The sequence below is a fragment of the Mesoplodon mirus genome (assembly GCF_964341445.2).
Source record: "Mesoplodon mirus genome assembly, chromosome: 3".
Taxonomy (NCBI): domain Eukaryota; kingdom Metazoa; phylum Chordata; class Mammalia; order Artiodactyla; family Ziphiidae; genus Mesoplodon; species Mesoplodon mirus.
Window position 1 is genome coordinate 178746025 of NC_138978.1, and position 27506 is coordinate 178773530.

Sequence of the window (27506 nt, forward strand, 5' to 3'; positions counted from 1 at the left end):
CATGGCGTTTAACCTCAGTGTGACACGTGGCCTAGAGGGGGAGAGCACAGCTAGGAGGCTGTTGCAACGATCCAAGGAGAGGTGGGGTCCACGGATTGGCGGGGGGTGACTGTAGTGATAGAAGCGGATGGGTTGGAGGGAGAATTAGGAGGCAGAAAAGACAGGACTCAGTGACTGACTGAATGTGCTCTGTGCAGAATGATGCTCAGGGTTCCATCTTGAGAACCGGATATTTTCTGAGGTAGAGAAGACTGGAGCAAGAGTATGGCAGAGTGAACAGGAAGACAGTGAGCTCTGTTTGGGACGTGTTGAGTTTGAGATGCCGCTGGGTGCAGGTACCCAAAGGAGAGGTGGAAATGTAGATACGACTCAGACGAGCAGGGCCTGAGCAGGAGATGAGGGTGGGAGATTTTTCAGCATGAGGTGGTCATGGAAGCTGTGAGCATAGATGAACCTGATGTGGGAGATTGTGAAGGGTGGCGAGACCAGAACCCTGAATGTCACATGCGCGAAGGAAATAGGCAGAGAAAGAAGAGCTGGGAAAGAGCTGGAAAGGCAGAAGGAAAAGCCAGGAGAGCCATGCCAGTGGAAGTGGAGGGAAGAGATGTTTTCAAGGAGACAAAGTCAACAGCAGATCAGAGATCAACAAGGAAGATGACCGGGGAGTGGTCGCTGGACTTGGTCACTGCTGCTTCAGTGAAGTGGTGGAATTGGAGGCCGGAAGGTTCAGGTCCTCCCTATTCTCTCAGCAAATCACATTCCCTGTGTCTTTAGCAGTCATTTCCAAACCTCATCACCTTGCAAGCACCAAACTCCTTCATTTCTTTTATATGCATATAAAATGAATATAAAAGAATATATGCATATATCATTATGTATGCATACATATATATATATATATAAAATACATGAATGTATTTTTTCTGAACCACTTGGGAATCAGTTGCAGACACTGTGTCTATTTGCCCCTAAATACTTTAAGGAGTAACAAAGTCAGAATATTTAACATTGATAAAATGCTATTATCTAATTACACAATGAATGTCCTTCAATTTGGGTTTGCCTGATGTTTCTTCATGATCAGATTCAGGTTATGCATTTTGGCAATAATATTACAGAAATGATGTTGTGTCCTTCTTAGGACATTACATCAGGAGGCACATGATATTGATTTGTCCCATTACTGGTAATGTTAATTTTGATTACTTAGTGAAGGTGGTGCTTGTCAGTGTCTCCATTGTAAAGTTATTATTTTTTCCTCTGTAACTAATCAATCATTTGATAGGAAATATTTTGAAACTGTATAAATATCCTGTTCCTTATCAAACTTTCATCCACTAGTAGCATTCATTGATACGTCTTGCCTGAATCAACCATTACTATGAGTATTACAAAATAGTGTTTTTTCTCATTTTATTATTTCTTCTACCTTTATTGGCTGGCATTCCACTGTTAGGAAGAACTTTCCCTTCTCCTCTGGTTATTTATATAAAGACACACAAATTCTTATTTTACTCAATGGATTCTAATCCTTTACTATCATTATTGATTTCTATGCTTAAATTGTCCCAGATTTGGCCAGTTGGAGTCCCTTCAAGCAGGCTCCTGTGTCCTTTTAACATGCCCCCACCATTCTTTGAGCACTCCCTTACTTTCTTGCACATAACTACATTCCAGATCTCTCTTATACGTTTTCTGTCCTAGCTCTGTGATTAACCATTACTTCATGGAGTAATGGAGAATGGTGTTTAGAAACCAAGATCCTGGTGCTTGCTTATTGCTACTGAAGTAGCAATGTTTCCTGGCCCTCATGGCAGACATATCTTGTCCTCTCTATAAAGGACACTGTCCATTCTGCAGCTAAAGGCCCACTCAAGGGTTTTTTTATTTTTTAGGGAAACGTACTTTTGTTTGATTTGTTATTCACCATTGAATAGAGCCCAGACTGTATAAGGTTACATGTAAACAGGCAGATTTTTGTCTGGTACTGATATAAATCATTTCCTTCAGGTAAAAAATAAAACAACAAAAACCAAAGAAATCAGAAACAAAATCCCCGGGACTTCCCTTGTGGCACAGTGGTTGGGAGTCTGTCTGTCAATGCAGGGGACACGGGTTTGATCCCTGGTCCAGAAAGATCCCACATGGCGTGGAGCAACTAAGCCCGTGCACCACAACTACTGAGCCTGCACTCTAGAGCCTGTGGGCCACAACTACTGAGCCTGAGCTCTAGAGCCCGTGCTCCTCAACAAGAGAAGCCACTGCAATGAGAAGCCCGTGCACCACAACGAAGAGTTGTCCCCACTCGACGCAACCAGAGAAAGCCCTTGCACAGCAGTGAAGACCCAATGCAGCCAAAACTAAATTAATTAATTTTAAAAAAAAGAAACAAAATCCCAAGATCCCAAAGGTTACGACTTCCTTGCCCTGTATGACATTAACCAGTTTTGTATCTAACCCAGAAATCCTATTCTTTATTCAGTGCCTATAATATTAAAAAAAATTTTTATTGAAGTATAGTTGATTTACAATATTGTGCCAGTCTCTGCTGTACAGCAAAGTGACTCATACATGTATATGCATTCTTTTTGTTTTGTTTTGTTTTTTAAATTAATTAATTAATTTTTGGCTGTGTTGGGTCTTCGTTTCTGTGTGAGGGCTTTCTCTAGTTGTGGCAAGCGGGGGCCACTCTTCATCGCAGTGCGCGGGCCTCTCACTATCACAGCCTCTCTTGTTGCGGAGCACAGGCTCCAGACGCACAGGCTCAGTAGTTGTGGCTCATGGGCCTAGTTGCTCCACGGCATGTGGGATCTTCCCAGACCAGGGCTCGAACCCGTGTCCCCTGCATTAGCAGTCAGATTCTCAACCACTGTGTCACCAGAGAAGCCCTGCATTCTTTTTTTATATTCTTTTCCATTATGGTTTATCACAGGATATTGAATATAGTTCCCTGTGCTATACATAGGACCTTGTGTTTATCTATTCTAAATGTAGGAGTTTGCATCTACCAACCCCAAACTCCCAGTCCATCTCTCTTCCTCCCCCTCCTCCTTGGCAGCCACAAGTCTGTTCTCTGTGTCTGTGAGTCTGTTTCCGTTTTGTAGATGGGTTCATCTGTGCCATATTTTAGATTCCACATATAAGTGATATCATATGGTATTTGTCTTTCTCTTTCTGACTCACTGCACTTAGAATGATAATCTCTATTTGCATCCATGTTGCTGCAAATGACATTATTTCATTCTTTTTTTATGGTTGACTGGTATTCCATTGTATATATGTACCACATCTTCTTTATCCATTCATCTGTCCATGGACATTTAGGTTGTTTCCGTGTTTTGGCTATTGTGAACAGTGCTGCTGTGAACATAGGGGTGCATGTGTCTTTTTGGTTTTTTTAAAATAAGTTTTAGGATTTTAAAAAAAGATTTATTATTTATTTATTTAATTTATTTTTGGCTGCCTCAAGTCTTAGTTTCAGCACGCGGGATCTTTGTTGAGGCATACAGGATTTTCATTGTGGTGCGCAGGCTTCTTTCTAGTTGTGGCTTGTGGGCTCCAGATGACATGGGCTCTGTAGTTTGTGGCATGCAGGCTTTAGCTGAGGAGCGTGCAAGCTCAGTAGTTGTGGCATGTGGGATCTTAGTTCCTTGACCAGGGATTGAACCTGCGTCCCCTGCATTGCAAGGAGGATTCTTTACCACTGGACCACCAGGGAAGTCCCTGCCTTTTTGAATTATAGTTTTGTCCACGTATATTCCCAGGAGTAGGATTGCTGGGTCATATGGTAATTCTATTTTTAGTTTTCTGAGGAACCTCCATACTGTTTTCCATAGTGGCTGTACCAACTTACATTCCCAAGTGCCTCAAATATTTAATCTCTCAAATTCTCTTTGAACCACCTTTGCTACCCTGCTGTTTTTCTTTTAATTAGGTAAATAAATTATTTTTAAACATTGGGTAAATAAATTCATCTTCACTTTATATTTATGAAAGTGAATAAATGAAATAACATTTTAACTTATTAAATATTATACCTTGCACACAAGTTCCCATTGACCTCCAATTTCCAAACAAACACCACGTGAATTTGTTTTAAAGTTCCATCTCTCCATACTTGTAATTCCCTTCGCCGACAATGAAAAACATGGCTTCTATCATTCCTGATATATTTTTTCATTTACTTAATCCAAGAATACACAGAAAGTAGTTTTAAATTGCTAACCCATTCTACTGTGAAAATCAAAACTACCAACCAGTATTCAATGTTTGTTTACAGTTGTCTTTGCTCAGGATTTATGGTCAAAATGCTGTGGATAAAGTCTCTTGGATTAGTTTTCCTTCTGTCTGACAGATCCTTTCTGAGTCTGAAATCTGTTTATAAAAGGACTGGAACAGTTTATTCCACACCTGTAGCCAGAGTGTTGTTAACTGTACAAGTTCCTTTCATGTGAAAACAGATTCTTACTTTTTGTACAAAGTAGCCATGTAAATAGAAATATCAAATACACATGGAACAGAATGTAAAAAAAAAAAAAAAAAAAGTTGTGATCACTTCCCGGGAGTTGTACATTCAATTTACCAGTGACATATTTTTACTAGCCTTTTGCGGATACCCTAACTACACATTAGTTCTTTCTGCCCCACATGGAAAATGACAGTATGGGCACATTTTAATTAACTCCAGATATTTTTCTCTGTTTAGAACTCTGATTAGTTGATATCCCTTCAGAGAACCCCAGATAATAAAAAGCATCTCTGGGGCTTCCCTGGTGGTGCAGTGGTTGGGAGTCTGCCTGTCGATGCAGGGGACGTGGGTTCGTGCCCTGTTCTGGGAGAATCCCACATGCCGCGGAGCGGCTGGGCCCATGGGCCATGGCCACTGGGCCTGTGCCTCCGGAGCCTGTGCTCCGCAGCGGGAGAGGCCACAACAGTGAGAGGCCTGCGTACCGCAAAAAAAAAAAAAAAAAAAAAAGAATCCGCCTGCCAATGCAGGGGACACGGGTTTGATTCCTGGTCTGGGAAGATCCCACATGCCGCGGAGCAACTAAGCCTGTGTGCCACAACTACTGAGCCTGCGCTCTAGAGCCCGCGAGCCACAACTACTGAAGCCTGCGTGCCTAGAGCCTATGCTCCACAAGAGAAGCCACTGAAATGAGAAGCCCGCGCACCGCAACGAAGAGTAGCCCCTGCTCGCTGCAACCAGAGAAAGCCCATTCACAGCAACGAAGACCCAAGGCAGCCAAAAATAAAAATAAATAAATGAATTAATTAAAAAAATACTGAAAAACAACAACAAAATAAATAAATAGAATAAGAAGACTTAGGGTCAAGTTTGCCATGTGAGTAACTTTGGGTTAGCCTGACAGTACAATCTACCCATAGACTTGCTGTGACTCTCTAATGGGTCATGGACTTGAAAGTGCTACCTCTATTCAAACGTAAGTTTTTACATTAGTCACACTGGGTCCGCAGGATCTGGGTTGGCCACTGGGGGGCAGTCTCAGCTAGTCTCCTAGCTGGGCTTGAGTGGCTCCACCCTTTCCTGCCAGAGATGAGAGACTGGCGTGGTGTGCGATCCCACAGACCTAGAGAGGGATGAGCCCACACATCTGGTCTTCCCAGCCTTCTGTTTTCTCAGGGCTGGTTAGATAGGGTTCAGTCTTACAGCTCTGGCACTCTTTGGAGTGATGGGATACTTCCTGTCCTGGGCAGACAGGGAACCCATCTTTTACTTAGAGACGACTAATGAACGCGTGGATCACAGCAGACCATCTTCTCCGTAATACTATTTTCTTTTATTTAAAATTTTTAACTGAGATATAATTCACATAGTCAAACTCACCATTTTAAAGTATACAATTCTGTGATTTTTTTCATTATATTCACTATGTTGTACAACCATCATTGCTTATCTAATTCCAGAAAATTTCCATCACCCCGATAAGAAACCTCATACCTATTTGTAGTCAGTCCCAGTTCCCCTCTCTGCTCAGTTTCCGGCAACCAAAAATCTACTCTGTTTCTGTGGACTTGCCTATTCTGGATATTTCATATAACTAGAAGCATACAACTTGTGGCCTTTTGTGACTGGCTTCTTTCAGTTAGCATAATATTTTCAAGGGTCATCCATGTTGTAGCATATGTCAGTATTTCATTCTTTTTTATGGCTGAATAATATTCAGTTGCGTGGCTATACTACATTTTGTTGGTCTATTCATGCGTTGACGGACATTGGGCTGTTTCCACTTTTTGGCTACTGTAAATAATGTCTTATGAGCATCAGAGTAGAAGTTTTGGGGTGGACTTAAGTTTTCAAGTCTGTTTCAGTTCCCTGGAGTGGAATGTTACTAGAAGTTACTCTGTCACTCTGTGTTTAGCATTTTGAGGAACTGCCAAACTATTTTCCAAAGTGCCTGTATATTTTCCATTCCCACCAGCAATGTACGAGAGCTCTGTAATCCTCTTGACACTGGATTCACCCCATGCTTGCCTTAGAATTCTGAAATGGGAAGGCCCAGGAGAGAGACTGAAGTTAAGGCTCTGCATGACAAAGAGCTTTGCAGACTTTGTCTGAAAAGCACACTTGGGCTTTGGGGTGATTTGTCTTCCTTGCTGAAGGCACAATGCAGCCTTGTCCTTCTGGCCGAGAGGAGCCGCTGTGGATAAGCTTTGTGCTCTGTCTGAGCTGCATTCACCAATGCTGTTTGCCAAGAAGAAGAGTTCTTTGTGTGTGTGTGTGTGTGTGTGTGTTACGCGGGCCTCTCACCGTTGTGGCCTCTCTCGTTGCGGAGCACAGGCTCCGGACGCGCAGGCTCAGCGGCCATGGCTCACGGGCCCAGCCGCTCCGCGGCATGTGGGATCCTCCCGGACCAGGGCATGAACCCGTGTCCCCTGCATCAGCGGGCGGACTCTCAACCACTGCGCCACCAGGGAAGCCCCCAAGAAGAGTTCTTACTAGTCGGTGCCGACAGGTGTGTTTCTGCCTGGCCTCATTGGCCTCTGTTGTGGATCCTGGGCTTCCTGGGTGGAGCTGGCAGTAGCTCCTGTGGGGTGTCTGAGGTGTGAGGCTGGGGAGATGTCTATCCAGGTTGACAGGGCCAGCGGGAGCCCGGCTGGGTAACCGGGAGACGTTGGCTGTCAGCTCAGGTGGGGCTGGTGAGCAGAGACGGCTCCTGGCTCGGGAAATGAGGGTTCTGTTCCCAGCAGCTCAGACCTGTCTGCCTACATGAGGATGAATTTGTTCATGCAGCATCTGGACGTGACAAGGGAGGTGATTTAGGCAGGTGGGGTGGGAAAGAGATTGCTAACCCCAAAGGAGAGCCTTATGGAGAAGGAAAATTACCAGCTGTGCTTACTCTGTGATTAGATGGAGAAGGGCTTGTTCATTTCAGTCAGTCTAAAGGGAGTGTTTCCGGGAGGCTCGGGGAGAAACGGAAGCAGGAAAAACAATCCCATGAGATCCCAGCCTGAAGATGCTGGGTCCACTCTACCTGGTATGTATCTATCCAACCCCTGGGCATCTTATACCTGTGGGTGTTTATTCATTCAGCAAATATTCATTCAGTCCCTACTATGCTCCAGGAGCTTTCCAGGCTCCAGCGATACAGTGATGAGCGAAACAAACACAATTGTCCTCGTGGAGATCAGAGCCTGGTAGGGTGGAGGGGCATTCACTAAATGACGCTGGGCAGGGCATTGCAGGCTGCTGTGAGAGCATATGGGAGGGGGATGGCTTTGCATGGGGGGATGGTGGTCCAGGAAGCCTTCCCTGGGGCATTCGGGGTCTGAAGGCAGAGCGGGGGTGGGGAGATGGCATTTCCGGGGGAAGGGCACAGCAGATGCAAAGTCCTCAAGTGGGACAGCATACGACATTCCAGGACCTGAAAGGGGCCAGGAGGTGGAGATCAGAGAGGGAGGAGGGGCATGGGAGAGGGGCGGGGAGCCAGCAAAGGGCCAGTCTGCTGAGGGTCTTGTAGGCGTGCAGGCCCTCCCTTCCCCTTGTTCTCCTAAGAGCGATGGACAGCCACTGGGGGGCTTTAGGCTTGGAAAGGACATGGTTGGATTTTGCTTGAAATGACTGCTCTGAGTAGAGAAAGATTGGTCAAGGATCACAATCACAAGCTCCAGATAATTAGGCAGTAGATTCAAAAGTAAAAATAAATATTTCCTTTCCTTTCCCACACAGAGATGCTAGACTTCTCCTGGAATCCAGTGTGTTTGACAGGATTCTGTGTTGACTGAATGGAGGAATTATGGTTCTGGTTTTAAAGGAGGATGGGGGGCTTCCCTGGTGGCACAGTGGTTGAGAATCCACCTGCCGATGCAGGGGACACGGGTTTGTGCCCTGGTCCGGGAGGATCCCACATGCCGCGGAGCGGCTGGGCCCGTGAGCCATGGCCACTGAGCCTGTGTGTCCGGAGCCTGTGCTCCGCAACGGGAGAGGCCACAACAGTGAGAGGCCCGCATACCGCAAAAAAAATAAATAAATAAAGGAGGATGGAGCACCCAGATGAGACCAGGGTCAACTTTAGGAGCTGGTGAAAATGTAACCATGAACTTTGGATGAGCTTATCAGTGGAAGGAGACATTGAGTCAAGGGGAAAATGGTGCTGAGGAAACACAGATGGGGCTCCCAGAGGGACCAGGGCCATAGTCAAGTCTTTCTGATGCTACCTTGAGCCTCCGAAGGTCATTTTGGCCTTGAATTTCTGGTGAAACCTGAGAAACCATGTTTTATCCTGGACATGTGGGGAATAGCCCCTTCTTTCTGCTTGCCAAGACCTGCCCATCTGGTGAAGTCCTTTACTCACAGACTGTTGCTGACTTAGAAGGTTGGAACCAGGGGCCTCAGAGGTCAGCTTGTTCAGCACTTCTAAGAGCGTGGACCGTGGACCCCTGCGTTTAGCATCATCTCTGGGATAGCAGTCTAAAAACTGCAGACTTCTGGGTCCTACACCACACGCACTGAATCAGAACCTTTTGGGGGAGGGGGAGCAGTGGTAGGAAGCAGCATTTTAAGTAAGTGCTTCGCGGGATTCTCACACATACTGGATTCCTTTCCTGAGGCTGCTGTAACCAATTACCATGAACTTGGTGGCTTAAAACAACAGAAACATGTTCTCTCACAGTTTTGGAGGGCAGAAGTCTAAAATCAGTTTCATTGGGCTGAAACCAAGATGTCGGCAAGGCCATACCCGCTCCAAAGGCCCTAGGGGAGGATTCGTTCCTTGCCTCTGCCAGCTTCTGGTAGCTGCTGGCATTCCTTGGCCTGTGAGAGCATCACTCCAGTCTCGGCCTCTGTGGATACATTGCCTTCTCCTTTTTTGTCTGTTGTCAAATCTCCCTCTGCCTCTGTCTCATAAGGACACTTGTGACTGCATTTAGGGCTACAATAATCTCCCCATTTCATGATCCTTAATCACCACTGCAAAGATCGTTTTTCCAAATAAGGTATGTACTATTCACAGGTTCCAGAGTTTGGGACTCAGTATCTTTGGAGGACCATTTTTCAGCCACTCTCCCTCCCAGTTTCAAAAATCACTGATGTTCCATATCCTTAGGGTAAACCAGGCCTCTGAAATTGGAACCCTGAGAAAAGCGATTAATGCAAGGTCCCAGAGCCCATTTCCCTTCTGAGATTAGAATCCACAACTCTTATTCCCCAGGCCTTCTCTTTCTGGTCTGGTTCCTAGGAATAACAAGGACTGGCATCTCCTGAGTGCTTCTTAGGTACTATTCTAAGCAAATTCCATGTACTATCTCATCACCCTTCCAAACAACCCTATAAGGTAGGGCCTACTATTACCTTCCATTTTACAGGTGAGAAAATTAAGGGGATGAGAGGTTAACTAACTTGCCCAAGGTGATAGAGCTCATTACTGGTGCTGTTGGGATAGATACCCAGGCAAAGGCCAAACCCTTCCCTTGTAGGAGGGACATCTTTGCTTGGGGTTACTCTGATCCACTCCATGAATCACCCTTCTCTGATATTTTTGTCCTTCTAGCGAATATGGAACTAAACTTTTCTGGAAGGGAAGGAGACCCCTCTAACCCCTTGCCCTCCTGCTGAGAACCAATTCCCTGGAAAATACTGGCCTCAAGTTGCTCAATAGACCTTCTCATCTCAGCTGATGGGACCAATGGGAAGTAAGCAGGTCTTGCAAAGAGATGGGGATGGATGGCTGTGATCCTAATGGATTTCTTAGGCTAATGGCCTGGGAGGGGCCCTGGAAGTTTCCCAGCCTCCAAATTGTCTGCTGAAAGCAGAAGGGGAGGGTGGGGCAGATTCATTTGCACCTTGGGTACATATCTGCTCCTGGCTCTGACTCACTTCCCTCTGGAGCAGGGCCTCAGGTGAAATGTTTACCTGCTCCACCTCCCCTTCACACTGCCTTACAGCTCCCCTCCCCGTGGGGCAGGTCTCTGACAGCACAGAGCAGCTCTGCCCTCCTGTCTACCCCACGGAGCCCTCGACCACGGCAGCGCCGGCGGCTAGAGTATCCAAGCAGCAGGCGGCTGCTGAAGGTCTTGGCTCCAACCAGAAAGCCGTGAAGTACTTGGGCCAGGACTTTGAGACCCTGAGGCAGAAGTGCTTGGACTCAGGGGCCCTATTTAAGGATCCAGAGTTCCCAGCGTGCCCACCAGCCTTGGGCTACAAGGATCTTGGACCATGCTCCCCCCAGACTCAAGGCATTGTTTGGAAGCGGCCCGCGGTAAGGAGATGGGTTTGCTGTTGAGTGTCAGGGTGGAGGGCCCTCGCTTCTTGTCAGAAGTAGCTGAGGGAGAAGTTATGGTTCTTGGCCCTATGTTCCTGTATCCCGTATTTCAGCCTACCCCCACCCCTCCACTTTAAAAAACATATTTTCAGAGGTGATAAAGTATAGAGGGAAGATCATGCACTGGCTTTGGAACCAGACAAGTTAGATTTGAATCCTGCCTCTGCCTGTGTGGTCTTGGACAGATAATCGCTGTGATCCTCAGTTTTCCATCTGTAAAATGGTGCTACTGGCATCTTATTTTTCAGTGTTGGTACAAGGAGTGGAGATAAAGGTCAGAGCACAGTGCTTGGCACATAACAGGCACAGAAGGCACGGTAGCTATCGTATAGGACCCCTGGGCCAGTGCAAGATGGAAAAAACCAATGCTAGAAGTAATCAGTCCTGGGGTACATTGTGACGTCATTGCTGAAGTGTGCAGTGTTGTGAATTGTCATTGTTCTATTGGGGCTAGGGAGTGGAGAGGTGGGGCTGGGGGTCTGTGAATACAGATGGGAGTCAGGGGCTCTGTCACTGATAACCACCCCCCCAAATCTCAAGGGCAAGGGGTGTAGAACCATCCCCCCAAAACCTGGGCCCATGACCTCCTGCTCTGTGACCCTTGTCAGTGATTTAACCTCAAGGATAGGAGCCCCCCGACCCCCACAGAGTGGTTGTGAGAATTGAGACAATCCTTTGAGGTGCTCTGTTCAGTGCCTGGCCCACAAGTCTCATAAGAGAACACGCTTCGTGACCCTTGGCCAGGGGGCCGTTTGTCTTCTAGACCGTGATGGGAAAATCAAGCCATGGTCCTTATTTTCTTGGCAATGGTTGAAGAGGGAGGATAAGGAGAGAATAACTGCTTGGATGTGGTCAAAATCACCCTTTAACCCCAGCCATCTCCACCCCTTCTGTTTTCATCCTATCAATTTTACACAACAGTTACCACCTCTGAGCAGAACTCCTTTGCCCTACTTCCCTCCAGCCCCCCATAGCCACCTTCCATGCCTTTCTGGAACCTATGTGGGTGCTCTGGGATGGTGGCCAAATCAAGGTTGGGTACCATGGTTTTATGTTCTAATGTCAAGAGTTGGCAGCCACATTTCATTTCAACAGACAGTTTTTTTAGGCCTCTGTTTTGGGCCAGGCATTGGCTATGCCCTGTTTGGAAAGGTGGTCGGGGGAAAAATTCCTCAGGCGGATTCCTAACCACTGTGCCACTAGGAAAGTCCAAGTTTGTTTTTAAGGAAGAAAAAAATAATGTCCCAAGAGTGGGGAAGGTGGGAGCCTGCCTCTTTACTGAGGCTTGCCTCTTTAAACATCTTTGGCTGCCGTGTTACATTAAAAAAAATTTTTTTAACATCTTTATTGGAGTATAATTGCTTTACAATGGTGTGCTAGTTTCTGCTTTATAAAAAAGTGAATCAGCCATACATACACATATGTTCCCATATCTCCTCCCTCTTGCGTCTCCCTCCCTCCCACCCTCCCTATCCCACCCCTCTAGGTGGTCACAAACCACCGAGCTGATCTCCCTGTGCTATGCGGCTGCTTCCCACTAGCTATCTATTTTACGTTTGGTAGCGTATATATGTCCATGCCACTCTCTCACTTTGTCACAGCTTACCCTTCCCCCTCCCCATATCCTCAAGTCCATTCTCTAGTAGGTCTGTGTCTTTATTCCTGTCTTACCCCTAGGTTCTTCATGACCTTTTTTTTTTCTTAGATTCCATATATGTGTGTTAGCATATGGTATTTGTTTTTCTCTTTCTGACTTACTTCACTCTGTATGACAGACTCTAGGTCCAACCACCTCACTACAAATAACTCAATTTCGTTTCTTTTTATGGCTGAGTAATACTCCTTTGTATATATGTGCCACATCTTCTTTGTCCATTCATCTGTTGATGGACACTTAGGTTGCTTCCATGTCCTGGCTATTGTAAATAAAGCTGCAATGAACATTTTGGTACATGACTCTTTTTGAATTATGGTTTTCTCAGGGTATATGCCCAGTAGTGGGATTGCTGGGTCGTATGGTAGTTCTATTTGTAGATTTTAAGGAACCTCTATACTGTTCTCCATAGTGGCTGTATCAATTTACATTCCCACCAACAGTGCAAGAATGTTCCCTTTTCTCCACACCCTCTCCAGCATTTATTGTTTCTAGATTTTTTCATGATGGCCATTCTGACCAGTGTGAGATGATATCTCATTGTAGTTTTGATTTGCATTTCTCTAATGATTAATGAGGTTGAGCATTCTTTCATGTGTTTGTTGGCAGTCTGTATATCTTCTTTGGAGAAATGTCTATTTAGGTCTTCTGCCCATTTTTGGATGGGTTTTTTTGTTTTTTTGTTATTGAGCTGCATGAGCTGCGTATAAATTTTGGAGATTAATCCTTTGTCAGTTGCTTCATTTGCAAATATTTTCTCCCATTCTGAGGGTTGTCTTTTGGTCTTGTTTATGGTTTCCTTTGCTGTGATGGAAAAAGATATTCCGTGCAAATGGAAATCAGAAGAAAGCTGGAGTAGCAATTCTCATATCAGACAAAATAGACTTTAAAATAAAGCCTATTACAAGAGACAAAGAAGGACACTACATAACGATCAAGGGATCGATCCAAGAAGAAGATATAACAATTGTAAATATTTATGCACCCAACATAGGAGCACCTCAATACGTAAGGCAAATACTAACAGCCATAAAAGGGGAAATCGACAGTAACACAATCATAGTCGGGGACTTTAGCACCCCACTTTCACCAATGGACAGATCATCCAAAATGAAAACAAATAAGGAAACACCAACTTTAAGTGATACATTAAACAAGATGGACTTGATATTTATAGGACATTCCATCCAAAAACAACAGAATACACATTTTTCTCATGTGCTCATGGAACATTCTCCAGGATGGATCGTATCTTGGGTCACAAATCTAGCCTTGGTAAATTTAAGAAAATTGAAATCGTATCCAGTATCTTTTCTGACCACAGCACTATGAGCATATTCTATAGTTAGTAGTTGAAACCACGGGTCTGGATGATGTCACCCAGGGAGAAGTTTTCGGGTATGTTATTGCTCTATGAAATGGGGTCATGCCGAGGACTGAGGACCCAGCCCAGGGCTTCCCTGATCCTGGGGATGAGGACAGCAGAGGAACCCTGAAAGGAGACTGACAAGAGTGGAGAGGTGAGACAGTCAAGAAGCCAAGAGAGGAGGGTTTCAGAAGGAGGGAATAGGCCACAGTATCAAGTGTCAAGAGCAGGGAGATTCAGGGGAACAAAGCTCCTTCCGTGATGCTGGTGACGCAGGTGAGAAGAGTTTCATGAAGCCGTTGGAGATCGCAGCCAGATTTCAGTAGACTGATGGATGCGTGGGACATGAGGAACAGGATACTTTTTTTTTTTTTTCCAGTCACTAGACCGCTAGGGAATCCCAACAGGAGACTCTTTTAAGAAGGTTTTAATGAGAGAGATTCTGCTAAACCTCTGTTCAACGTGCTCCCTGCCTTTCCTTCTCCATGAAGCAATTTTTTCCTTCTTTTTTAAAAACAAACTACATTCAACATTTTTGTCTCTCTATGTTTATTTATTCAGTTTTTAAACCTCTGCACCTTTTGTCTGCCAAGAGAGGATGTCTGGAGACTGGGAGCTGTCAGGCACCTGGGATTAGAATTTGCAGCTGTCTACTTTTAGAACCCCTAGTCTGATTCATGCCACTTCTCTCTTTAAATTGCCACTAGAGATGGCAAGAGATTGCAACAAACATACAAACAAACAGAACTAAGTCCCATCATTGGAGGGCTGACTAAATAGCTCATGGTACTTCTAATGAAATGATAAAGCTCTATATGTGCTAAGGAAAGATGTACAAGATAAAAAATGGATATATACGTAAGTGTGCTTTTAAATCAAAAGACGGTTTCTGGAAGGATACCTAAGAAATGCTAACAGCAAAGAATGTGAAGTAGAAGGAATTTTTTTGTTTTACAGCATTATTTACTGTTAGATTTTTTTTTACCCATATGCACATATATTTTTTAAATAGAAAACAAGTTAATGAATTTTTTTAATATTTGGAAGAAAAAAAAAAGCCAGTCCAAAGGCACTGTCTTGGCCCATTTAGGTAGGAGCTGGCAGCTTTATACAAGGCGGTAGGGCTGCCACTTTGAGGTAGGTGAGCAGGGGAAGCATAGGTCAGATGTGGGAATGGAGCTGAGTTCTCCTCTCTGTATAGGACACTTCCTGACGCCTCAGTGTTTCCAGCAGCACATGGGGTCATCATTGAGTCAAGTATTTAATGAGTGTCTACAGGGTGCAGGGCCTTTTGTTAGAGTTTTAAACATTAGCCTCATGCTCTCCCTGTAAATAGGGGTGTTGTCTGAATGGGTGAGATCATAGCTCCTCATGTCATTATCTCAGCCTTTGCCTTTCTGCTACCCTCCCCCATACCCGCTTTCACCGCCCCCCCCCCCAGTATGTATAACGATAAAGACCTGGCCGTGGGCTCCAGCTCCTGCTCTGCTACCCCTGGCTGTGTGACTGTGGGCAGCTCTCCTGCCTTCTCTGGGCTTCAGCATCCTCGGCAATACAATGCGGTATGTGCAGGAGATGTTCTCCTAGGTCTCTTCCATGAATTTTGGGACTCTCAAGTTCTTTCACTCTTGCTGCCACCATCACTGGGCATCTTGTGACTTGTGTTTTGTCCCCAAGTGCTTTCAGGAATTGTGTCCCGGCTCTTAGTTTATCGTTGGTGGAGCCACGCATACAGACGTTTGTCAGGGTATGCTAGGGAGAGTCCTATTTGACTGGGGAGAGGGCAGGTGTGTACGTGCAATGAGTAACATCAGATGACGCTGTTAGAGTTGACCGACTACATTACGTCTGTGACTTATCCGTATGGGTTTGTGTTTTGAGACCGTACTCTCCGTTCTGGGTCTGGAGTGCTGGAACTACATTTGGTTCCTCCTAACGAGAGATTTTCCATAGGCTCATTTAACCCCTTTTAGTGCTAGAGTCACGAGCCAGAATTATAGGCATGCAGTAGATAACCACGCTGTGCTGTGTGTTTTTTTTTTAATTAAAAAAAAATTAATTAATTAATTTATGGCTGTGTTGGGTCTTCGTTTCTGCGCGAGGGCTCCCTCCAGTTGTGGCAAGCAGGGACCACTCTTCATCATGGTGCGCGGGCCTCTCACTATCGCGGCCTCCCTTGCTGCGGAGCACAGGCTCCGGATGCGCAGGCTCAGTAGTTGTGGCTCACGGGTCTAGTTGCTCCGTGGCATGTGGGATCCTCCCGGACCAGGGCTCGAACCCATGTCCCCTGCATTGGCAGGCAGACTCTCAACCACTGCGCCACCAGGGAAGCCCGCTGTGCTGTGTTTTGATAGTAGTAACGTTTAAGTTGACGTAATTTGCCCTGTGGAATGGCCATGTCTATATAATTATGGGCTGTCATAATAGATGCTCTTAGCATGAGTAAGAAAAGAAGAATCCCAGCTTTCCAGCCAAGCTTCCTTCCAGCCCGGAATCCTGGGATTAAGGACCTTCACTTCCCAACCTTTCATATTCCCTCCAAATCAAGCTCAGTTAAGTTGAGGAAATAATTTATTTTGTACGTTCTAGCCTGAAGTGTTGGAAACCGAGGTTCTCCTTGAGAGCAGATTAGCACTGTCGATCTCATAAGCCCTCCTGATCTCAGGGCATCATAGTTTCTTCACTGAGTGGGACAACACTGATGTTTCAGGGACAACACAGCTCTGAACTGAATTCGCTGGGCTTCCAAACGGCCAGCCAGTGACAGCTGCAGGAGATAGACCTGGAAACAAAGGCAGGAGGAGACAAATCCTATTTGCTGAAAATTAGCCAAACAAACAAAATCTCAGCATCCATGCGGCCCCAATCACCCTTTATCCTTCAGGAGATTTCCCCTCCATCTTTTTTCTCCTTGTTCCTCCTGTTCTCTTGAGCCTTCTGGAAACTTTTATGATTTTGAATCACTGGCATTTATTTTAAATGCTTCCAATGTTCTCTCCTTTAATGAGTATAGTCGATATCCCCTTAGCTAGAGCTCATGGTGTGTGAGCACAAAGCAGTGAGAACGATTCGGGTACCACACAGACGTGTGCCCTGTTCCCTGAAAGCCACAGTCCCTGTGTCCTAAGCCTTTGTGTGAGGGCTCACACAGGGGTAGCATTCTGACCTTTTCTTGCTCTGGATGAGTGTGCTGTGCCTTTTTACTTCCAGCTAAATATTTAACCTAATTTAGCACATGTCTCAGGGAAACACAACTTCTAATCTATGCTTTTAACAACTTCTTGTTGTAGATGTTTTGACTTTGGAAAAGGTATTTAATAAGTGTCTTTTAATTGATCAACTTGGATAGATCTTCCTTTGAATGGTTTTAAGCTCAGAGAAAAGAAGGGTTCCCAAAAGAGGCCTGAGCGTTACCATGGTGAGTGTGCGCTGCTCATGGAGCCTGCAGCTAGAGGAGCAGTAAATGAACCCGATTCTGCGACTCCAACTCACATCAAAGTGAGGGGGCCACGCCGCGGAGGCCGCTCGGGGTTAGCCCTGCTGCAGTGGTGGTTTTTAATGAGCAGAGCGGAAAGGGGTTGTTGAGTCCAATTTCCTGAAGGATGCTTGGTACAGGGCCGGAGGGCCTGTGGACCAGATGGAGCCTCAACATGTATCTCAGTGGGTGCCTGCACACCAGGCCTGCAACTCAGCACCAGCGTGGTTGCCAGGAGCTGAGTGACAACAACCTATGTGGCCTGTGAGACTTGAGCTCGGTGGCGTTAACGATGGGTGGATCGTGGCGAGATTAAGAAGAAAACTTCCTGATCAGAGAACCAGGGGGTGTCATGTTGCACCTGTTGAATCAGGGTGTGACAGGGATTCATATTTGTTCAGTGCCTTTCAGGCTTGACACAGTCCAGCACAGTGCAGTGGGGTCTATTCCAGGTTTAAAACATCTTTGTTGTTATTATTTTTTAAAATTTATTTATTTATTTATTTATTTTTGGCTGTGTTGGGTCTTCATTGCTGTGCGCGGGCTTTCTCTAGTTGCGGTGAGTGGGGGCTACTCTTCATTGCGGCGCGCGGGCTTCTTATTGCGGTGGCTTCTCTTGTTGCGGAGCACCGGCTCTAGGCGCGCGGGCTTCAGTAGTTGTGGCGCACGAGCTCAGTAGTTGTGGCTCATGGGCTCTAGAGCTCAGGCTCAGTAGTTGTGGCACACGGGCTTAGTTGCTCCGCGGCATGTGGGATCTTCCTGGACCAGGGCTCGAACCCGTGTCCCCTGCATTGGTAGACGGATTCTTAACCACTGCGCCACCAGGGAAGTCCTGTTATTATTTTTTAACAGTTGGTCTATATAATGAAAATGATGTCCTTTACACAGTTTTGTGTTACTGTGATTTTATTATTATTTTGAATACACACTGTTCAAAAATGAAAACAACTGAAAGGTGCACCGTGAAGATTCAGCTTCCTGTCTGTCTCCATCTATTCCACTGCTTGCTGTCCTGGAACCTTTTTTTTTTTTTTCTTATCCTTTCAGTGTTTCTTTATGCAAATTCAAGGAAGTCTAAATACGTATTCTAATTCGTATCCCCTTCTTGCCTTGAAGGCAGCACACTTTAAACATTGTTTAGCACCTTTCCATTATTTGTTATTATTTTACTAAATAAAATGTCTTGGAGCTCTTTCCATGTCAGCATATGAAGGGCTTCATTCCTTTGTAACCACTCAGAATACTGCAGTCCATTGTGCGAAGTGCCAGTTGATTTAGCCTGTCTCCTACTGATGGACACGAGTTATTTTCTCTCTTCAGCTATTATACAAAATGGGGCAGTGAATGTCCTTCTCCGCGGTAGTGTGTGTGTGAGGGTTTTTGTCAGCAAGTTTGAAGTGTGGCTGCTTCAGTCACCATGGAATATCTTTCACTTCTATTTGATTCCCAGTGCTTAGTGGCCTCATATTCGGTCCCACTATCACCACTGTCTTACCTACTCTGAGGAAAGGGCCCAGGACAACCATTTACACTTTAGTGTGAATTTGAGTCAGTGGGCTACCAGAGGATTTGTATATGAACATTATCTCCAGAGCATGAAAGAATTGTACCGTTACATCTTTAGTTACACCAACTCTCACTAACTTATTTCCTCTTGGTATGAATGCAGACAATGAAGCACAGTAATAGAAATCATGGATTATATTCATATTACATTACAATTGTTGCAAATAATTCAAAATAGCACATATTCATCATTACCTCATAATTATGGTGCTTATTAGTCGCCACTCCAAAACTTTTATATAGAATGTTAATAAAGAAGCACGAACCTTACCATATTCTAATTTTAAAAACATATTTTGGTAACTATTTCAATGTAATTATATTATATATATACAATGTATTTCTCGCCAAGCCAGCCTTCATCCTCGCCATGTGAGCCCCTTGCCTCCCACCAGAGTCTGTGCTCGTGTAGAGTCCAGGAGCTAACTTTCTTTGGAGACACTATTATGGGAAGAAAGACTGGGAAGTCTGCAATGCTAAAGATTCAATTGCTCCAGATAATTCTTACTGTGTAATATGACTTTCTGTTGGGTGACTCAGTCTCTGCCTGAGGGCAGTGTGGTTTGCCTCCACACAAGTAACCAAATGGGTGTCTGTTGATGAAACAGCCCCCAGGCAAAATCCCTCCCTGGATCCCCAGGCCTGGAGCTCTTCACCCTAACACACTGAGGAGGGGTCCCCTGCATCCGCAGCCTTACCATGCTTGGTCTTCCTGGCAGAGCCCATGCTCACCAGATCTAGCAAGGGCCAGACACACAGCATCCTTCCAGTGTGAGGAGATCTCAGGGCCACACCATAGTGAGAGGGAATATGTTGTTAAGTGTGGGATGATTCCCTGTCGGGCACGTCTGCGGTGCCCATTTCCAGCGAAGGCTCATGGTTGGTGCATCACACAGGGAACTTCAGGCACCTCGCTTGTCCCTCTGCTGCCTGTTCCAGCACCGTCTGTCTCTCCTGTGCGTGTTGGCCCATGTGTGTCCCTCTGAGGCCTCTGTGTCCACAGAAATAGATTCTGTCCCACCACAAAGTACACGTTTCTGGCTTCTTTTACCCGACGTGGTAAGTCATGACTGTGCACTGGCCAGAACTCCTTTAGTCATTGGCTTCAGAAGTTCAACCCAACCAGCTTAAAGAAAAAGAAGTTATTGGCTCATCCCTCTAGACCATGGAAAGGGAAGGGCAGTGCTGGCCTCGAGCAGCCTGGATCTAGGGATCTGGGTGTTCCTGGAGCTCTCTCTGCCTGTCCTGTCTCCACTCCACCCTCTTCCATGCCAGGCAGGCTTCACACAGAAGGAGAGATGACCACTAGGGTTCCTGACTTCAACTTGGTAGTATCGCAAACCACCTTTGATTTTACAAATCTCAGAAAAAGTCTCTGATCTGGTGGTTGAGATCTTTGCGCACTCCTTGGGTTCAGTTATTTCAGCCAGAGAGGTGAGGTACTATTTGATTGGCTCAGCTTGGGTCATGGGTTTGCTCTTCTGACTGCTAGCCTGCCCCCAAACCACAGGGGGGTTCTCCAAAAGAAGGGGGCAGTGTGCAGTGGGCCGACAGAATGGAGAAAGTGTACCTCAATATGCCAGTGGGGTGGCGGGGACCAGGTCTGGCCAGACTGTGCTCTCCCCACCCCAGGTCACCTCTGCTTTGGCCTCATTGGTCCTGCCATCTTCTGAGGGCAAAGGCCATGTTATTTTGACTTTTCTAAGCTTGTTGGCTCCCCGAGGGCAGGGACCATGTCTTTCACATCTCTCGTCCCAGTGTCCTACACGAGCAATGGTTGCTAAATGCTGGTGAGTGATGATGACATATAAGAACTACTCCCCAAACCTGAAGGAAGGGAACCTCCCTAACATATGTTTTCCAAGGAGGGTTGGAGGCTGGTACGAGATAGGGGAGATTTACAAAGCATTCGAAGAGTACAGGAATGTAAATGGAGTGTTCTGCTAGGATGTAGGGGGTGTGAACATGGCTGATTCACTCACTCCCCTCACCCTGTGCACAGCCTGGCCAGCCTGAGTAGGCACTGCTCCACGGGGTGATGTGGCTTGGGGGAGCAGGTAACAATAATCTCAGAGTCAACAGGAGCCCTGAGGATGCCAAAAGGCCACTGCAGAGCTGGAGCCAGATGTCTATCCGTGCTCCAGGGCTAAGCCTGGGGAGAGAGCAGAGGGGTGTCTGGGATGGGGAGGCTGGCTGCAGGGAGGGGGCTGGGGGGATCCAGTGGAAATGATGCCGTCCAGTTTCAGAAATGTCTAGCTTTGCCTCTGCTTGCGGAGGTGAAGGCGGGCGTTTCTATGATTTGCTGGGAAAGAGGAATGGCAGAATGATATAGCTCAGAGGGGTGCGCAGGGGCTCAAATGGTCACTCTTCCAAATCCAGGTGGGTGGGCCTGAGTCTAATCATGCTACACCTGAGGTCTTGAGACGAGCAAATGTTGGAAGCTGGGCAAGATGACACCCTGCTCTGGCTTGGGTGCCGACCTTGATGAGCGAGTCAGAGCCTTCCTTTGGCTGTTATACTTTTCTTTAACCAGAGCAGACAGGAGAGAGAGAAGGAAGCGAGAAGCAGAAAGTGGTTCCCAGAAGATTCTAGGAGGAACAGACTAAAGAAACATCATTATCTTCCTCGTCACTGACATTTTCATACTGCGCAGTTGTTGAAAACCCGAGACTTATGCAAAGCCCTTTTGTCCAAGCTTCCTCCAGTGCAGACTTTCCTCAACCCCTGATTTTACTGTGGATGTTCTGGCTCACGAGGTCTCAATGCAGGGGGATGATCCTCCATCCCCCCATCCCAGGGGGTGTTTGGCAGTGTCTGGAATCATTTTAGGCTGTCACACTGGGAGGCAGGTGCTACTGGCAACGAGTGGGTAGAGGCCAGGGATGCTTTTGAACATCTGTAGTGCACAGGAGGGCCCACAGCACAGAATCATCCAGACCAAAGTGTCAGCAGTGCTCAGTTAGAGAAACCTGCTCCAGATGGATACACTGTGTTATAGGAGCTTTTTAATTTAAGGTTTTTTTTAGTTTTAATAGTTTTTCCTTTTTTAATTGAAGTATAGTTGATTTACAATGTTGTGGTGTTTTCGGCTGTACAGCAAAGTGAGTTATATATATATATATTTATATGTACTCTTTTTCAGATTCTTTTCCGTTATGGGTTATTACAAGGTATTGAATAGAGTTCCCTGTGCTATATGGTAGGTCCTTGTTGTCTTAACTATTTTATAAATAGTAGCGTGTATCTGCTAATCCCAAACTTACAGGAACTTTATTAACTAAGAGAGCAGCTCTAAATTCTCAATCTGGTTCTAGTCTTTTAAAAAATTTTAATGTCACATTTCTTTTTTAAAAAATTAATTAATTTATTTATTTATTTATTTTTGGCTGCTTTGGGTTTTCGTTGCTGTGCGAGGGCTTTCTCGAGCGGGGGCTACTCTTCGCTGTGGTGCGCGGGCTTCTCATTGTGGTGGCTTCTCTTGCTGTGGAGCATGGGCTCTAGGCGCACAGGCTTCAGTACTTGTAGCACGCAGGCTCAGTAGTTGTGGCACACAGGCTTAATTGCTCCACGGCATGTGGGATCTTCGCGGACCAGGGCTCGAACCCATGTCCCCTGCATTGGCAGGTGGATTCTTAACCACTGTGCCACGAGGGAAGCCCCTGGTTCTAGTCTTATACAGTATTAATGTATGCTGTTTTATCTCTTCCTGTTCGAGATATCAACTGCAAAATGGGCTAAGCCATGAGACTTTCTTGCTGGTAATTAGGATATGAATTGTCAGATCCCATCTGACACTTTGCTACCTACATGACTTGGTTCAAGGAAGCATTTTGTGCTGGGGCCTCCAGTCAGCTCTCTATCTAGCCTGAGAGATGGGAATTGTCAACAAAGCCAGCACGGCCACAAGTGTGTGTGTATGTGTTTTAATGTCGTCAAAATGGCAAGAACTGAATGCCGAGGACTGGAAAAGGCAGGTTCACCCACAGGAGGGAGGGGAGGAGGGAGGCTTTGGTGATTGCTTGGCACTAATGTGCAGAGCGAAAATAGCAGCCTGAGTATGAAACACTGCAGCCGCCTTACCGCGAAGAGGGGACAAAGGAGGCCTCAGCTGTGGCAGAACATTAAAGATGGATTTTTGGAAAACAAGCACACATTAGCAGGTCAGAACCTTTGCGTTACATCCAGATGTGCAATCATCATGGCATTCTTTACCTTCCTCGACTGCTCTCGGCTTGCTGGGGAGCCCCAGTTTGCACTGACCATGAGTTGGGGGGAAACGTCAACTAGCCAATAAAAGGTATTCTCTGCCTCTGCCTGTTTCAGGTTCTTGTCTCTTTTGGATAAATATTCCTCCTTCAGCCACTCTGTTTGGGGGCTTTCTTGCTTCTTCAAGGCTGGCCCCTCTCCGGCCTCCCCAGGACAGTGCCTGCATGGAAGGAAAGGCTGAATGTCCCCCAGCCTATGGGAGAAGAGTGGCTGGCCCTTGGGTGCCTGCTGCTGTCCTCTGGGTCCCACTGGTCTCCTGGGACTAGCGTGTGGTGTGGTCTGTTCTGCTGGTGCTGTCGGGGTCCAGTGGATCTTCCCTGGCTGACCGAGGCCCGACTCAGTGCGCTGTCATGCCTCGGGCCTGGCCCTGAGCCACGCGGTCTCCATGGCCTCTGTGGTGGGATTGACCTGCCTTCTCCCTGCCCTCAGCTCAGTCACTATCTGATGACAGAGGGAGACTTGGGGACGCTCTTTACCACCTTCTCTCACCTCCTCTCCACCTGAGCACTCCGTGTTGCCATTTTTATTCTGCTTCCACGTGCCCCGTGGGAAGCAGGGCATAAATCCTCTCCTCTTTGGCTTCCTCTTTAATCCCTCTGTGGTTTTGCTATCATTCCTGCTCCGGCCATTGTTCAACCTCGAGGTGGAAGAGGGGCAATGGAAGCAGTTCCAGTGTCTGACCTTTTCTCTTTTTTCCCGTCCTCTCTGCTGCTTGTAGTCCAGAAGCATCTCCACTTCCCTCCCTGATGTTTGGAAAATTCTCTTAAGTCATAGCCCAGGTTCTTGCTACCTAGGGTTTGTCATAACACTAGGTGCTTAGATCATCACGCTTTGATAACATGTAAATGGAATTTTTGAATTTAGAGTTGTTGGTTTTTTTTTAAGAAAACCTGACTCAGGATTATTATTTGTTTTTTTTGTTTTTTTTTTTTTTTTTTGCAGTATGCGGGCATCTCACTGTTGTGGCCTCTCCCGTTGCGGAGCACAGGCTCCGGACGCGCAGGCTCAGCGGCCATGGCTCACGGGCCCAGCCGCTCCGCGGCATGTGGGATCTTCCCAGACCGGGGCACGAACCCGTGTCCCCTGCATCGGCAGGTGGACTCTCAACCACTGCGCCACCAGGGAAGCCCCCTGTTAGTTTTTATCTTGTTCTTAAGCAATGGAGGAAGTTGAAGATTTCTGAGCAGAGGAAAGAGGTGATCACAGGTGTTGACAGGAAGAAGGCTGGAGTGAGAGGAGAAAACCTGTTATTTTATCCACTCTTTGGAAGTTGCCTTTGAATGAGGTACTGCCCCCCTTGAGACTTCTTTAGTGAGAAGCCATAGTCCCGTGCCTGCTGTACCGATTCTTATCTCCTCCGGCTACCGGCTCTGGTCCCACCTGGAGGCCCACTGCCATCTGGGGGAGGCCGTTTGTCAGTGAGAGAAGAAGGCAGGAGCAGGGCTGGCTTCTGGGTCAGAAAAGCTCTTCAAAAAGTAACTGCATGTGAGAGACGGAGAGAGAGAGATTATATGAGGCTGGTCGGGGAAGGGGAGAGGGAAAGGAATTCATTTGGGACCAAATCATGAATCTCTCTGTTGAGAGAGATGAGGGCAGGTAGAGCAAAGGGTTTTCTAGGATAACCTGGTGATGGAGCTGTACTGAGCAGATGATGGATCCTCAGAGGTGGGTTCCTGTGTCACAGCTGATTGACTACTTGCTCAGGCAGCCCACGTCTGAGAGAACCGTGGTGTGTTCATCCTGGGCTATGTGTGCAGCTTGGGCCACAGCATGGGAAGAACACAGAGAGTTAGACGAGGTCCTCAGAGGGTCTCCGAATGGTTGAAGGGGCTTTTATCTGAAGATACAGTGAAGAGATTCAGATTTTTTTTTTTTTTGTGGACAAGGTGAAGGCTGAGACACACAGGCTAGATTTTGGAGCCATTTGATTGGGATAGGAATGGGAGAAACTTGTCTCCGAACCCTAAACTCCTAGAGGTAGGGCTCTGGAGTGAAACTGGGAAGAGGCAGCTGTTGGGCCAGTAAGATGAAATATTCCTTCACACAATGAGCAGCACACGTAGGGACACTGAGATCTCAGAGGTTGTTGTAGAAGAAGCCTACAAATGAGATGTGAGACAAATGTACATCAATTCCAGGGTGATAGATCCACCACAGGATGCCAAGGTCAGTAAAGGGTGTCTGGGGCTGTGCTTAATCTTTTGAAGTCGACACCACAGGGGATAATGGTGCCTTCCGTGGAGGTACTGCTCAGGGGCACGGGTCTGAGGGGTCCCGACTTGTACAGAAAGCAGTTTTCTGTTTTCTTCTGCATTTACTTGGATCTCCAAAGTGACCAACCCTGAGCCCTAACATTTTTAACGTCTCTTGATTTTTATTTCTTCTGACTAAAAGTATGATCTTTTCAGGCTCATCAATATCTCAGGAGTGTTATGAGCTGTCATGGTGAGCTCTGAAACATAAAAGGGCAGTCCTCCAACAGACACGAAGAGACAACGCTCTGTTATCCAAGGTCAAGCAGAGCAAGGAAGACACACACACACACACACACACTCACGCACGCACCCTGAGCTGGCCATATAGCTTCAGTGTTTCCTCCAACCAAATGTTTTCTTAAAGTTGTTATTAAGGAAACAAAGAGGATGCTTTTTGCTTCTTCCTTTCTTTCTTTGCACTTTCTGCTCCACTGCTTGAGAGCTTAGGCCATGTGGAATGGTCAGCGTGTGGCAGGTGGGGGGAAGGGAGAAGCTCAGAACTTCCAAGGAAGCAGCAGGACCTTCAGCCACTGGAGGAAAAGAGTCCCAGCCTATCGGACCCAGAAGGGAGTCGTGTGCCTCTGGATTGAATGGGCCAGTGAGGGTCAGAGAAAGCAGGGACCCTGCAGGCCTGGCCTGACGAGTGCGTGTCCCCCATGACATGGTGCAGGTGACTGCTGGCTTCTGGCGGCCATTGCCTCCCTCACCTTGAATGAAGAGCTGCTTTACCGCATGGTCCCCAGGGACCAGAACTTCCAGGAGAACTACGGGGGAATCTTTCATTTTCAGGTATCCTGCCTTGCTCACAGCCCTTGACACTACTTTCCATAGTCTTGGGACCCATGCCGAGAATCAGAAATCTGGGTTTGGGGCCCAGTAGCCTAGGTTTTAATAATCCCTCCAGGGGATTCTGATGCGTGCTTGAGTTTGAGAAACTTTGCCTTAACATGTCCGTCCAAGCGTCCACACGTCCATCCCCTCCTGTCTCCCCCAGGCCATGTGGCCTTGAGGAAGGCACCTTGGAGTGAGGGTCAGGAGATGTGAGCCCGAGTGGCATCATTTGGCATCACTGTTGCCACTGCGTGATGCACGTTTTCTTATCCACAAACTCAGCCACTGGACTCGATGTTTCCTGCTTTTGCTGGCATCTCCTATGGGCACGGATAAGTAAGACACAGATCCTGCTCTTAAGGAGTTCCTGGTGGCACAGTGGTTAGGAATCCACCTGCCAGTGCAGGGGACACAGGTTCGAGCCCTCGTCCAGGAAGACCCCACATGCCGCAGAGCAACTAAGCCCATGCGCTACAACTACTGAGCCTGCGCTCTAGAGCCCATGAGCCACAACTACTGAGCCCATGTGCCATAACTACTGAGCCTGAGCTCTAGAGCCCGTGCTCCGCAAAAAGAGAAGCCACTGCAATGAGAAGCCCACGCACCGCAACAAAGAGTAGCCCCTGCTCTCAGCAACTAGAGAAAGCCTGCACACAGCTTCGAAGACCCAATGCAGCCAAAAATAAATAAGTAAAATAAATAAATTGAAAAAAAAGAAAAGCATTAAAAAAGTATATCTTACTGTATGTCATATGGCAAAAAAAAAAAAGTATGTTTGTACAGGTAAAGCAGTGGAAACCCATAGGATCTCCAAAGAGAAAAAGGCAGTAAAACCTGCCCCAACTTTCAAGGTGGGGTGTGATAGTGGGAAGGAAAGCAAGTATTCCTTACGTTCCAACCAAGGAGAAAGCATGGGCTGAACTTTTCATTATTTCTATTTACCACGGTCTGCCTACCTCCAAAAAGGATGTGTAGTGGTTTACAATGAAAAGCATAGACACAGTAAAACCATATAACAAAGGTAAAATACACCAGACAATCTAGGCTAAAGACAGCGCTCCAGCTGAGAAATTAATTTTGTTTTGGGTTTCCTGATGGCCAAGGCAAAAAAGGAAACGCAGTGGTTGTCTCAGTTTTGGTTATTTATTCAAAAAGCATGAATGTTCATTACGTGTGTTTGTGTTTCACAAATACGCTCTTTAATGAAGTCAATTCCCAAATATGAATTGAGCACGTAAACACTGGGCGAGGGCATGACGGAGGATACAAAGGGAGGTCAGACACTGAAGACAGAATGGTCCATCATGTTTGCACG

The 27506-nt window shown here is 46.5% G+C and overlaps 1 pseudogene across 1 annotated transcript in view; it reads left to right on the forward strand.

Moving 5' to 3' along the window:
• LOC309799319 (calpain-8-like) overlaps positions 1 to 27506 on the forward strand; it is a 53213-nt pseudogene that overhangs the window by 4273 nt on the left and 21434 nt on the right. The window contains exons 2-5 of the transcript in view: positions 10422 to 10715; positions 15485 to 15545; positions 26022 to 26149; positions 26355 to 26359. The product of the transcript in view is annotated as a calpain-8-like (transcript). The remainder of the gene's footprint in view (positions 1 to 10421; positions 10716 to 15484; positions 15546 to 26021; positions 26150 to 26354; positions 26360 to 27506) is intronic.